The sequence below is a fragment of the Canis lupus genome, chromosome 19, assembly GCF_048164855.1.
Source record: "Canis lupus baileyi chromosome 19, mCanLup2.hap1, whole genome shotgun sequence".
In the NCBI taxonomy this organism is placed as follows: domain Eukaryota; kingdom Metazoa; phylum Chordata; class Mammalia; order Carnivora; family Canidae; genus Canis; species Canis lupus.
Genome location: NC_132856.1, coordinates 13,511,411 through 13,524,700, shown reverse-complemented (window position 1 = coordinate 13,524,700; position 13,290 = coordinate 13,511,411). Strand labels below are relative to the sequence as shown.

Here is a 13,290-nt window from a genome sequence, read left to right as displayed (position 1 = left end):
TAGAGTGTGTACATGAGTGGGAGGTAGGATGGCGTGGGGAAGGGCAGAAGAGGGAGAGAGAGAATCTAAAGCAGGAGCTTGACCTCACAACTCTGAGATTGTGATCTGAGCTGAAATCAAGAGTCAGATGCCTAAGTGACTGAGCCACCCAGGTGCCCAAGCCAGTAAGATTTTAAAAATTTACTAATCTATGATGGGAAAGTACTATTCTTTGATAAGGGGTCATGTTAGGAACAAAGACATATGATATTGTAAGTTTAATGAAAATTTTAAAGGAAAACAACTAGAAAAAAATATGCATAGTTTTGTAAAAAATAGTGTGGTCTCCTCTAAATCATTGTGGCTTGGAGAAACATCCCAAGGATACTCCAAAAGTAATGACCATTCATTATGGTGAGTTAAAGTGATAAAAAAATATTAAACTTTTAGAGCTTCAAGACAATAAAAGTTCACTCATTTTCTAAATAAATTACATTACACATTATATAAAAATATATACACTTGTATAATAACCTACCATTCTCAAAAAGTTAAGAGTTCTAGGTATATTACTTCCTTGGAGGCAGACTATTCAACTTCCATAATGAAAAAACTCCAACTCTGAGATCTGTTTATTATAGAAAAATTGATTCATAATTATAAGTGAAATTTGTATATCATTAAACCAGTTTTCCAAAGAATTGACTACTGTTGTAATGGCCTTGTTTACTTAAACAATTAAATTAGCATTTAATGAGAAAGAAAAGTTGTAGCCAATTAAAGACCAAAGTGAAAGACACACTGCATTCATTTTTCAGCAATTAATTGATAACTTGCTTACCATGGGTTATCTAATAATTAACCAGGGAAATATTTCTAGGAAATAGAAAGCATTAACGCAAATGTGTTGATTTATTCTTTTCAAATCCATTTACTACATTATCTAATCTGGCATAAGCAGAAAACCCCTAGGAAAGATTAATATTCAAAAACACCTCTAAGCCTTCTGGTGTTTGGAGCCCTAATTGTTTTGGCAACATAAGTTGTTAAAGGAATTTCTAAGGACACTTCTCAGCCATCACAAGCATCCGAGTTAAAACAAGGAGAATAAAGAGTTTTCTACATGTTGATCTGTGTGTTGTAAACTGGCAGCTCTCAGTACATTCTCAACCTGTGTGACTACTGCTATACTAATGCTCAGACACTCATGACAATGACCAGGGCCATGCATGGTTATAGGTATCATATCTAAACACCACCTACACCACCAAAAAAGCATATCACAAGTGACTATGACAGACAGCATTAGCCTTGCCTCTTCTCTATTTTATATTTTTAAAGTCATTTATAAACTTTTATTTATTTTTATTTTTAAAAAAGATTTTATTTATTTATTCAAGAGGGACACAGAGAGAGAGAGAGAGAGAGAGGCAGAGACACAGGCAGAGGGAGAAGCAGGCTCCATGCAGGGAGCCTGATGTGGGACTCGATCTTGGGTCTCCAGGATCACACTCTGGGCTGAAGGTGGCACTAAACTGCTGAGCCACCCAGGCTGCCCATTTTTAAACTTTTAATTTGACCTCTTAAGCATTGTTTCAAAATTGAATGTGACCGAAAGTTTGTCATTGCGCTGTCATTACACCATGATTAAGAATTGCTAAAGTAGAACTTAACTTTGCAATTCCTGTGACTATGATCTTAAAATTTTTAAGACTCATCCAATTGTCCAGGTGTTCAACTAGTGTCATTAATATGACATATTGGTTGGAGGGGACAGAAAAAATTGGTTTGGCATAAATAAAATATCTGAATCAGGGTTTCTCAACTTTAGCATCATTGATATTTGGGGCAGGGTAGTTTCTTTCTTGTGGAGGGCTCTCTCACGCATTGTAATATGTTTTCTACCCAGTAGATACCAATAGCAGCCTCCCAGTATGACAACCAAAATTTCTCTACTTGAGAACTACTGTCTAGATCATCAAAGAAGTATGTACTGCTTATGTATACATTGTGTGGTTTTGTAGGCAAAGCCCTGGGAACCAGTTATTCACACTGATGTTCCCTTACTGACAAATCATGTACTTATATAATCAATTCTGGCCCTACTCAAGTTTTTCTTTGAAATCTTCCTACATGAAAAATCACCTGCAAGAGGCATATTTTTCTCTTTTTCAGGGATAGCCAAATCAGGTATTTGACAAAGAAATTTATAGGTTGCTAAAAATTTGTAGTTCATTTTTTAGAGGCAAATTGAATCTATTTGTCCGAATGATGTGGCATTAATCACCAGGAAAATGTTTTTACATACACAAGATATCTTGGGTTTTTGAAATACAACTGTCTCAAGTGTTCTACAGGAAAATGAGTCTGGTGTTGACTTATAGTTCATCTGTTTATGATACTGTCTTCATCGGGGCAGACAGTAGAGAGAAATTACATGAGTTCTATTATGGCTTAAACATTAACCATCTATCCCAATAGAACAGTCACAAAAAAAGATAATTTTTCTCAGTATCACCATTACTTTCAGTCTGTGCGAAATTATTACCTCCATCTACAGAAAACCAATGGACCATTTTAACTATTTATTCCACTCAAGTTGTCAAACTAAAACAGAGTGAAAATGCCAATAATTTACAGCTAGGCCTTAACGCACTTCTAGCATATCACAGATGGAAACCTAAACACATAGACAGCTTTCATCAATAAGAGAAGACTAGCTGGCCAGACGGGGGTAGACCAAAATCCATATGGATAAGCCCTCACCAAAAGGAATTCACATTTAAGTTTTCATTAAATATATTTTTTCCATCCCCTTTCATGCTGTTAAGACTTGACAATATTGATCTCCCTCAGGAGTCTAGCACTGGGTCTGGCACTGAGAAAGTATAGGCAACAAAATGTTAATTGAATAAACTAATCAATAGTAGCTAATTCTGTTTTTATCAGATAAAATTGTGACTATAATTACATAGCAATGTGACTCGTAGGTAGTGAGACAAGGAAAAACAAAGTGCATCTCTAATTTTTCTTAGTCTCAAAATTCAAAATAAACTGACATTTATCAAAATAAGCATCTGCTTATAAAGAATTGCGTGAGATATTGAGATGTTTGTATGCAGAAACACAGGTGAGACAAACTAGAGGATGGTTTAAAAATATACCTTAAAAAAACCTTTTTATAAAATTATTTAAATGTAATAAGTTTGTAGAATATTTGTAAGATACAAAAATAGATGTTAAGGAATTCTCTTAATTCTCACAATTCCATTGCCCAGCTATAATACAGTTTAAGTATTTACAGTTTTTGGCTTGCTTTACATAGAAATTATTGCAGCCAGTTCACGTAATCCAATAAATAGATCTGATTCTTTTAAGATTTATTTATTTATTCATTCATGAGAGAGAGAGACAGACAGACAGACAGACAGACACAGGAGGGAGAAGCAGGCTCCATGCCGGGAGCCTGACATGGGACTCGATCCCGGGACTCCAGGATCGCGCCCTGGGCCAAAGGCAGGCGCTAAACCGCTGAGCCACCCAGGGATCCCCTAGATCTGATTCTTTAAGTTAACAATATATTATGAACATTTCTATTGTCTTAAATATTCAAATATTCTTTTTAAGGGTTGTTAAGATTTCACTGTAATGCGTGCACTGAGAATGCCATACTTTTATACCTATTATTGGCTATTTCTCAGTTTAAAAAATATAATTTGCTAACTCTGACCTTATATAGAAATAGAGCAATTACTGATATAATAAGATAAGGTCGAACTGGAGTAGCATGGGGCCTCACACCAGTGTGACTGGTGTCCTTGTTCAAATGGGGAAAACTGGATGCAGAGACAAATAGAGGAAAGATGTAAATAGATACATGAAGACAGCCATCCACAAGCCCAGGAGAGAAGCCTGGAACAGACCCTTTCCTCCCAGCCTCAGAAAGAATCAGCCCTCCTGACACCTTCATTTTGGATTTGTACTTTCCTTGCGGCCTCCTCTAACAAACTAACACCATAATCAACCATGTAGGAAAGTTTTCCCTGCCCAAAACTCCCTCTCCCTAGCCAGTCCAACCAGCCCTTGACTAACACTGAAAAGTTTAAGACTTTTTAAATCTTTTACTGCCTTTTATTTCCTGGTTGCTGTATATCCGTCCCTGTGTCCTTTTTTCCAGCCCATACATAGTCTTTGTAGAGGGCCTTTTTTTTTTTTTTTTTAACTTACTTCTAATGGTCTTGATAATGAAAAAATAGTAACAATAGCTGTTATTGAATGGCTTCTATGTTCAGGCTTCATGCTAAATTAAACTCTTTATATTAATTATCTCTTATTGCCATGTTAATGGGCTCATGGACATGCAGTAGCATCTCTCGCCTCCTTTTGTTTCAGTTTCTCATATAGGTGGTGTCCTCTGCATTTCAGGCATCTATTATGTATTGACAGTTCTGCTACCCTGGCATAAATCTTGAAAAATGATTGTGTCCCAATGCAGAGTTACAACTAACTGTACTCTAACTACTGTCATCTTCACAAAAGCAGATAAGAATTGGCATTTGGAGGGTATTTATTCCGGAAATTGCAATTTTCTCTGAATTGAATTCAACTGGAAATTCTCTCAAATTTTCCCAGTATTTCAACTCATTGAATAAATCCACACCCTCACCCAGAGCTCTAAGCAGTCAAACACAACTGTTCAGATGATCAGAAAGCCAAATAGGATACAAATATTCTCAGGTAGGTAGTGGCAAGAGGCAAGGATAGTTATATTGAAATCTGCGGGAAGAGTAATCAGCAGCTGTTGATGGTTGAGGAGCAGGGACTGGTGTAGGCCAGGGTGGCAAGGAGGCAGATGTGGGGGAGGTGGCTGGGCAGGGACAGCACAGGTGGAGCTTGACTGGGCAGGCCACAGCAGACCTAAGGGACGGGACTGACAGCAGGGTCTGGGAACAGGGAGGTGCCAAAGAGTGTGTGGTGAGGCAAGGTGGTCTTGTGTCAAGAGCAGAAAGGAAAGTTAATCAGAGGAGAATGGGCTGACAGCAGCTTTGGCTTTTTGTCATTTAGCTTACAGCTGCTAGCTAATACAGGGCTGGTTTGGGGGAGACAACTGTCACACCCTGATTTAGCAAACCTCCTGCATAAGCACTATGTAAACACAGCCAGAGTAGAGTGTTTGACAGGGAGAGCAAAGTTGTGTTTTTCTTTCTTTTCTTTTTTTGCTCCCAATAATCTATTTCTTAATATCAGTGAGGTAACTTGGATTTTAGCTTGAACTCCTGAAGAGAGTACTCTCAGATTTATATGGTGGCAAAGGCCAAAAGAACTCTGGTGTTTCAACTAAAGTTCTGAAGAGGATGGAGACATGCATTTATTAAGTCATGCCAAGGTATTCTCCTTCTAAAGTGCCTGGCCTTGGTTCAGTTAGTGCTTTGTAAAATTCTGCACCCAATTCTGATGCATGGGGTTTTTCCCATACCACCAGTCAATTCACAGACACTAGGTGGGTGTCCTACAATTCAACTCAAATGTGACACCATCTACCCAGAAATAACATTGGATTCTACATGTTAAAAGCACAGTCCCACAAAGCTGCCCCCACATCAGATGCTAATCACAAGTCCTGATTGTTCCCTGTACTTCTGACAGGCAGGCCTGTAGATCAGAGTTTCCCACATCCTCCTCCTCTGGTTTGGTTAATGTGCAAGAAAAGCTTACCAAATTCAGGAAACCCATTTTGTCACTAGATTACTAGTTTATTACAAAGGATATTAAAGGGTAAGAATCAATAACCAGAAAAAGAGATACAAAAGGAGAGGTTTCCAACAAAGGAGCTTCTGTCCTTACGGAGTTGGGGGTCCAGCACATAGCATGTGGAAGCATTTTGGTTCACCAACCTAGCAGTTCTCCAAATCCCTTCCAACTGTATTTATTTTGGAGAATGAGAGAGAGAGAGAGAGAGAGAGAGAGAATGAGAACACAAGTGTGTATGAGCAGGGGGAGGGGCAGAGGAAGAGAGAACTTCAAGCAGACTCCGTGCTGAGTGTGGAGCCTACTAGGGCTTGATTCCACAACCGCAAGATCACAACCTGAGCCAAAACCAAAAGTTGGACACCCAACTGACTGAGCCACCCAAGTACCCCAGGAAGTTCCAAGGTTTTTCATAGTTTTGTGCCACAAATGGAGATGAAGACCAAATGTATATTTCTTAATATAAATTACAATATCACACTCTTTGAGCCTAAAAGATTTTATGTTGCTTTCTGGTTTCATTTTTTTCTGCTATAGAAACTACTAATGTGTGACATGGATGTTTGATGTCTTCACAGAAACCTTGTCTACTGAAAAATGACCAGTGTCTTGTTATGTGCAGTATAAAACGTTTTTTTTTTTAAATGCATGAGGCTCAGTATTGAATTTGCTTGAACTGCATCTGACAGCAACAGCCATAATCCTGTGTGTATTTCTTTTGGGAGTTCATTAATTGCATTCACAACTGTGTAGCAGTAAAAGATTATGTGTTTGGATTTCTTTAGTTTGAAGTTCATTTATCTTATATTCTGGTAGTGCCCCTTATGCTTGTCCCTGCCACTATATACACTTCCCATTTCTTTTCCAACCACACCTAATCAAAAACCAAACATTTGCAAAGCATTAGCCAACTTTATTTATCTAGCAGATATTTATTTTGTATCCCTTCACTTCATTCAGCAAGGATTTTCTGCTTAGGTATGCAGAAATATGTTATTATGAACAGTTGTTTCCATCAGATCAATTCATCTAATTCATTATTTCAATCAAAATACATTGAGCACTTTTTTTTTTTTTTTGTACCAGGTGCTATGCTAGATGCTGGTTATATGGTGGTGAACAAAAGCAGTCTTTGAATGGCACTTACCAGGATGAGACTATAATCTAGTGATAACAGCTGTGTTCTTAAGGGTCCCCCATGATTCCTGTTAGTTAAAACTACTGCATCATTACCCCAAGGCAGGACTTCCAAATTCATTCAAGCTTTATAAACAAGTTTCTGGGGAACCTTGCAATTGCCAATGGAATTTGGATTTTCCCAGTCAGTGTCTTGTATATGCAAGATCCCCATCTCCTCTGATCCCACAGCATGGGTATTAATCAACAGCTACACAGTCCTTTTCCAATTAGAAAGGGAATGTATACACAAAGGCTTATTTTCCTTAAGAATGTATACAGGATCAAGGCCTTGACCAAAAATTCTACTTTGGTTTAATACTTGATAATGCTGTGGTCTTCACAGGAAAGCTTCTGTGGTTTTAACACGCAGCAGGCGTGGCATTTGGCTATAACATCCTGTAATCTTAGATGAATTTACTGGGAATCTATGTTCATTTGACTTTCTAGTTCTTTTATCTTTTTTAAAGATTTATTTATTTGAGTCAGAGAGCACTGGGAGAGAGGGAGAGAGAGAATCTCAAGCAGATTCCCCATTAAGTGTGGCACCCAATGCAGGGCTCAATCTCACAACCCAGAGATTATGACCTGACCCAAAATCAAGAGTCAGTTGCTTAATTTACTGAGCCATCGAGGTGCCCCATTTGACACTTAGGTCTATGTAGTTGCAGAGCTGGCTCTTCACCAGGGATTGATGGAATCCTTCTTCCTTTCAGTCCTATAGGGATGCGAGGGTCCTGGATCAAGTCCAAAGGAAGAATAGGCACTCCCTCTCTCCTAGCCCTCCCTTCCTCTCACGCTGTGTGCAAGGCACTAGTGATAGAAAGTTGGATAAACACAGGTCTGCGGACTCTAAGACCCATAAAAATGTACCTCCTTTTAATATAACATAAAAATTCAAAAATTATAAGTAATGGCAAAGCCCTTAGTTTGTACAAGGACTTCAGGATGGAATGAGGTTTAGTGATAGAAAAACCTGTAGTGGGTAAATATCTAGCCATTATTTGATCATAAAAATAGGTTTTTATACTTACTATGAATATAAATCCGGATTTGAAACAGATATTACAACAAAGCAATATAGTTAAGTGGTAGAGGGCTCATGAAGGAAGTCTATCAAGATTTAGTATTCTGGTGAACACAAAGGAGGAAGTGATCAATTCTCGTAGATTCTAGAGAGGTGATAGTCGAGCTGAGTTTTGTGAGGTTAACTGTAGAGAAAGGAATAATTTTAGGCAAAAGGAACACCAAGAAGAGAGACCAAGAGAAAGCATTTAGGAATGAGGCAGTGTTGTGCATTTGCCTAACTCCATGTTGTTTATTGATGGATGGTGATAGAGGGCACATTTTGGGAAAGATGATGGAGGCAGGAAAGTCATGGAGTATTTTGTATGTAAGATTGCACAAAAGAACCTGGTGCCAGACATATGCAAATAATTGATTTATTTTCTGTCAAGCTTTACTAATAATTAAAAAAATATAATACTAGGGGAGAGATGTGTTAAATAAGTGATGAGGATTAAGGAGTACACTTGTGACGAGAACCAGATGTTGTATGGAAGAGATGAATCACTAAGAATGAATCATCCGAAACTAATATTATACTATATGTTCACTAACTGGAATTTAAATACAAACAAAAATAATTACAATTAATCATGACATACATGCAATAAAGAGAGAAGTACAAGATCATCAACACAGCTTTGCAGACTTTTCTTGCTGTGTCAGGATGCACTTAGAGCAACATATGAGGTCATTAAATAATGTATGTAGCTATGTTATTTAAATAAAAAGAAGCTGTTTTTTAGTCACAGTTTCAATTTTATAATCCCATAATTACTTAGCTTCTGGGATGTTTTCTAGGGGGCCATGTTCCATCAATCCATAATATTCTAGGTTTGTTTACCATAAGTAGTCCTAAACAGATTTGGTACATCTTGCTAAAAGCATTCCATAGATAAGGCTTCTTCCACTAGCAAATGACATTATGATACCTGCCATGGAGTCTATTATTATGTTATTATCATGTTTACAAGGAAATTTGGCCTCACTAACTTCTCTCCTTCCTGGATTTACCTGTCCAACATCCCCATCCAGGAAATGGAGAGAATGTTTCTCAGTTTGCATTTGGACTATCATAAAAGCTGATATTGTTTATAATGGACTTCAGAGACCATCTGAATCACCTGGGTCACCTGGTAAAATGCATGTATCTGAACCTTGCCCAGGATCTAAGCAACCAGATCTTTAAAGCTAGAGGCCAGGATTTGCATTTTAAAGATGCTCTCAAAGGATTCAAGATGATAATGTAGAAAGATTCTGAACTTACCTCTTCCCACAGAAATGCTGAATCTACAACTACATATGGAACAACTTCCTCTGAAAAAAACCTAAACACACATTAAACAAACAAATAAAAAGAAAAATGAAAGCAAAAAACCCAACACACACAGTGAAGTGGGTAGGAGGCTGAGGACACAATCTCACCATAGATGACCTCCCAGCTCTATGACCTACAATCAGGAGAGAACTCAAAACACAAAGCTTCTTCCTATGAATAGAAGGTTTCAACCCCAACTTTCAAGACCTGCACTTGAGAAATGAGCTCTATCTTTGAAAACCAATGAAGCTAAGTCTACCTTGCAAGGCTCAAGAGGATTGTAGAAACTGCTCTAATGGGTTCACACACTTGGACTCACTCACCCCAGATACCACCACAAAGGCAGCCAACTGAGAGGCACCCAGACTTTATGTGAAAGAGGCTTATTTGCCTCTCTAAAACTGTCAATCTAAGGGGCAGCCATCTAACTTAACATGTATCTAAAGGCCTGTTGAAATACTCTCTGGGGTTGGAGGGTAGGGGGTGCCATCTTTGTATGTCGTTCTTTTTTCTTTTTTCAAAATCCTAGATTTTTTTTCTTCTTCTCAATGGGCACCATCTTTACACTCTCTCTGCCTCTCTCCTGCAGGTGGGCACCATTTTTCTTTCTTTCCAAGGGGCTCTACCTTTACACTTTCTATCTTTTTCAAGCCAGCAAGCTCCATCTGTACACTCTCCCATAGCTGCAATTCAGAGTACCCCTATCTCCTGGAAAAACTTTTACACACATCTACTTCCCTAGTTTTTATGACTGGTGCCAGCATCTTTCTAGCTGCCATCCAAGGGATGACCCTTGATCACCTGGCCCTGGACACCAGGGTGGTGTGCATTCCTAGGGCCTATGGGACTGTAATAATCAGAATTCTGGACAGACTACCACCTCCAGGGCTCTGCACAGACAGCAGTCTAAAATACATACTTGATTTTTCAAGAGGCTTATTTGCTTGTCCAGGAGCAGTGGCCTTGCCTGGCAAATGTCTAGGGGCCCACAGAGGGGCTCTCAGGGAATGGAGGCTAGTAGACAAAATCTTTGTGCTCTGCCTCTGCCTTACTCCAACTCACTAATATCTTCTAGCAGAGAGCTTATACCCTTGTCTGCAGGTCCAATTTTTACAACTACTTTGACAGCATACCTCCAGACTATGGTAGCCACTGGGACTTATGTTCACAGGTCCCACAAAACTATAACCAATGGAGAAAGTCTTCTTAAACAGTTACCACCCTCAGGGCACAGCAAGAATCAACAGACCTAGGAGCTCCATCTTTCTGTAAAAGAAGCCAGTAGTTTATCATCATAGCTGTTGCCTAAGGGGAAAGCTTCTAATTATACACATCTAAGGGCTGACTGTGATCCTTTCAAGGGACCCCATAGGGTGAATGCTATCTTTGTGTTCTCCCTCTGCAATGCTCCACAGCAGCATTTTCTCTTAGAGGAAGCTCTTACACTTATCTGGAATCCCAATTTTACTGACTGCCATGGACACCTCCAGATTGCCTGGCTCTGAGAGCCAGTGGGAATGTACTCATAGGCCCACAGGACTGGAGATACCTGCATACTTTAAAAATGTTGTCTGATGTCTGGCCTTCAATGAGTCTCAATCTAAGTGCTGACTGACATCCTTACCTATGGGACACTGAGAGGTCTCAGCATACCCTCAAATACTGGGAGCCATTAAAAATAAAATAGGATGCTTGGTAAATCACAAAAGTGAGAGACAACCAAGGGCTATGTCAGTGTTGAATGATAAGGTCCATCTTCTACCCAAAGCCACTCCTTCAAGACTGGGAGAGTCTGAGGTTGCTGTTTTATCTAGCATAGAAACCAACATGGGGACTTCAACAAAATGAAGAAATGGAGAAACATATTCTGAATGAAAGAACAAGATAAAACAATCTGGGAGTGGGGGAAGGAAACTAATGAAACAGAGATAAGTAATTTAACTAATAAAGAGTTCAAAATAAGAGTCATAAAGATGTTTACCAAAACTGGGAAAAGACTTTATGAATGCTGTGATAACTTCAACAAGGAGATAGAAAATATAAGAAAGTACCAAAGAGAAGTCCAAATAGCTGAAAAATACAATAACTAAACTGAAAGTATTAACTAGAGGGGTTCTATAGCAGACTAAATAAAGAAGAAAAGATCAATGAATTCATAGGGCAATGGAACTCCCCCAATCAGACCAACAGAAAGAAAAAATGAATGAAAAAAAAATGAAGATAGCATGAGAGACTTATAGAATAACACCAGAGTAACATTTACCTTATAGGGATCCCAGGAGAAGATCAAGAAATATTTGAAAAAATAGCATCTGAAAACTTCCCTAACCTGGGTAACAAAATAGGCATTTAGATCTAGGAAGCCTAGAGATTTCGAAAATAGAAAGGGACCAAAAGAGACTCACATCAAGACAAATTATAAATAAAAATTAAAATGTCAAAAGTTAAAGACAAAGAATCTTAAAAGCAGCAAGAGAAAACAACTTGTTGCACATGGAGGAATTCTCATAAGACTATCTGTTGTTTTTTGTTTTAGAAGAAAATAATACAAGCCAGACAGGAATGGCACAATATATTCAAAGTGCTGAAAGAAAATAACAAAATTCTCAATGAAGAATACTCTATCTGGCAAACTTATCAGTCATAATTGAAGGAAAGATAGAGTTTTACAGACAGACAAAAACTAAAGGAGTTTATCACCACTCAACCAGCCTTACAGATAATACTGAAGAGATTTTTTTTTTAAGCTGTAAAGAAAAGATGCTAACGAGTAACAAGAAAACATGTGAAAGAATAAATTTCACATAGTAAAGTTGGTGGATTGATCATGTAAAAAGCTAGTACAGGTTAAAAGACAAAAGTAGTAAAATTAACTATAATAATTACTTAATGGATATACAAGCTAAAAAGATGTAAGATGTGACTTCAAAAATATAAAATTGAAGGAGGGCAAATTAAAAATGTAGAGCTTCAGCAGTTTAGCACCTGCCTTCCATCCAGGGTCCTGGAGTCTTGGGATCGAGTCCCGCATCGGGCTCCCTGCATGGAGCCTGCTTCTCCCTCTGCCTGTCTCTCTCTCTCTCTGTGTCTCATGAATAAATAAAATCTTAAAAAAAAAAAGTAGAGCTTTAGAATATGTTCAAGCATATATTATCAATTTTAAAAAGACTGTAGACAATATAAGTTGTTATATGTTAGACTCATGGTAACCATAGACAAAAATCTAGAGTATGCATATGAAAGATGAAAAGGAACATAAGCATGCCGATAAATACAATAAATAAACCACAAAGAAAGAGAGTAAGAGAAATAGATAAGTACAGAGAAGAACTACAAAACAGAGAACAGTTAACAAAATGACATTAAGTACATACCTACCAATAATTTAAATGTAAATGGACTAAGTTCTCTATTCAAAAGATATAACTCAATGGATCTTTAAAGACTCAACCATATACTACCTACAAGACACTTCAGATGTAAGAACACACATAGACTAAAAGTGATAAGAAATGATAATCCATGCAAATGGAAATGAAAAGAAAGTGAAGGTATAGTGAGACAAAATAAACCTAAAAACAAAGGCTGTAATAATGGACAAAGTCATTATAACATGATAAAGGGGTCAATCCAACAACAGGATATATATTTTAAAATATATATGCACTCAACATAAGAGCAGACCTTGAGGGAGAACTATACAACAATCCAAAAATATAAAGGGACATCCCTCACCGGGACACCTGCACCCCGATGTTTATAGCAGCAACGTCCACAATAGCCAAACTGTGGAAGGAGCCTCGGTGTCCATCGAAAGATGAATGGATAAAGAAGATGTGGTTTATGTATACAATGGAATATTACTCAGCCATTAGAAACGACAAATACCCACCATTTGCTTCAACGTGGATGGAACTGGAGGGTATTATGCTGAGTGAAATAAATCAATCGGAAAAGGACAAACATTATATGGTCTCATTCATTTGAGGAATATAAAAATTAGT

General features: G+C 37.9%; 1 long non-coding RNA gene across 2 annotated transcripts in view; it reads left to right on the top strand.

Annotated features, from left to right (window-relative positions):
* Positions 1 to 13,290, top strand: part of LOC140609909 (uncharacterized) — a 470,386-nt gene that overhangs the window by 434,253 nt on the left and 22,843 nt on the right. The window lies entirely within an intron of this gene.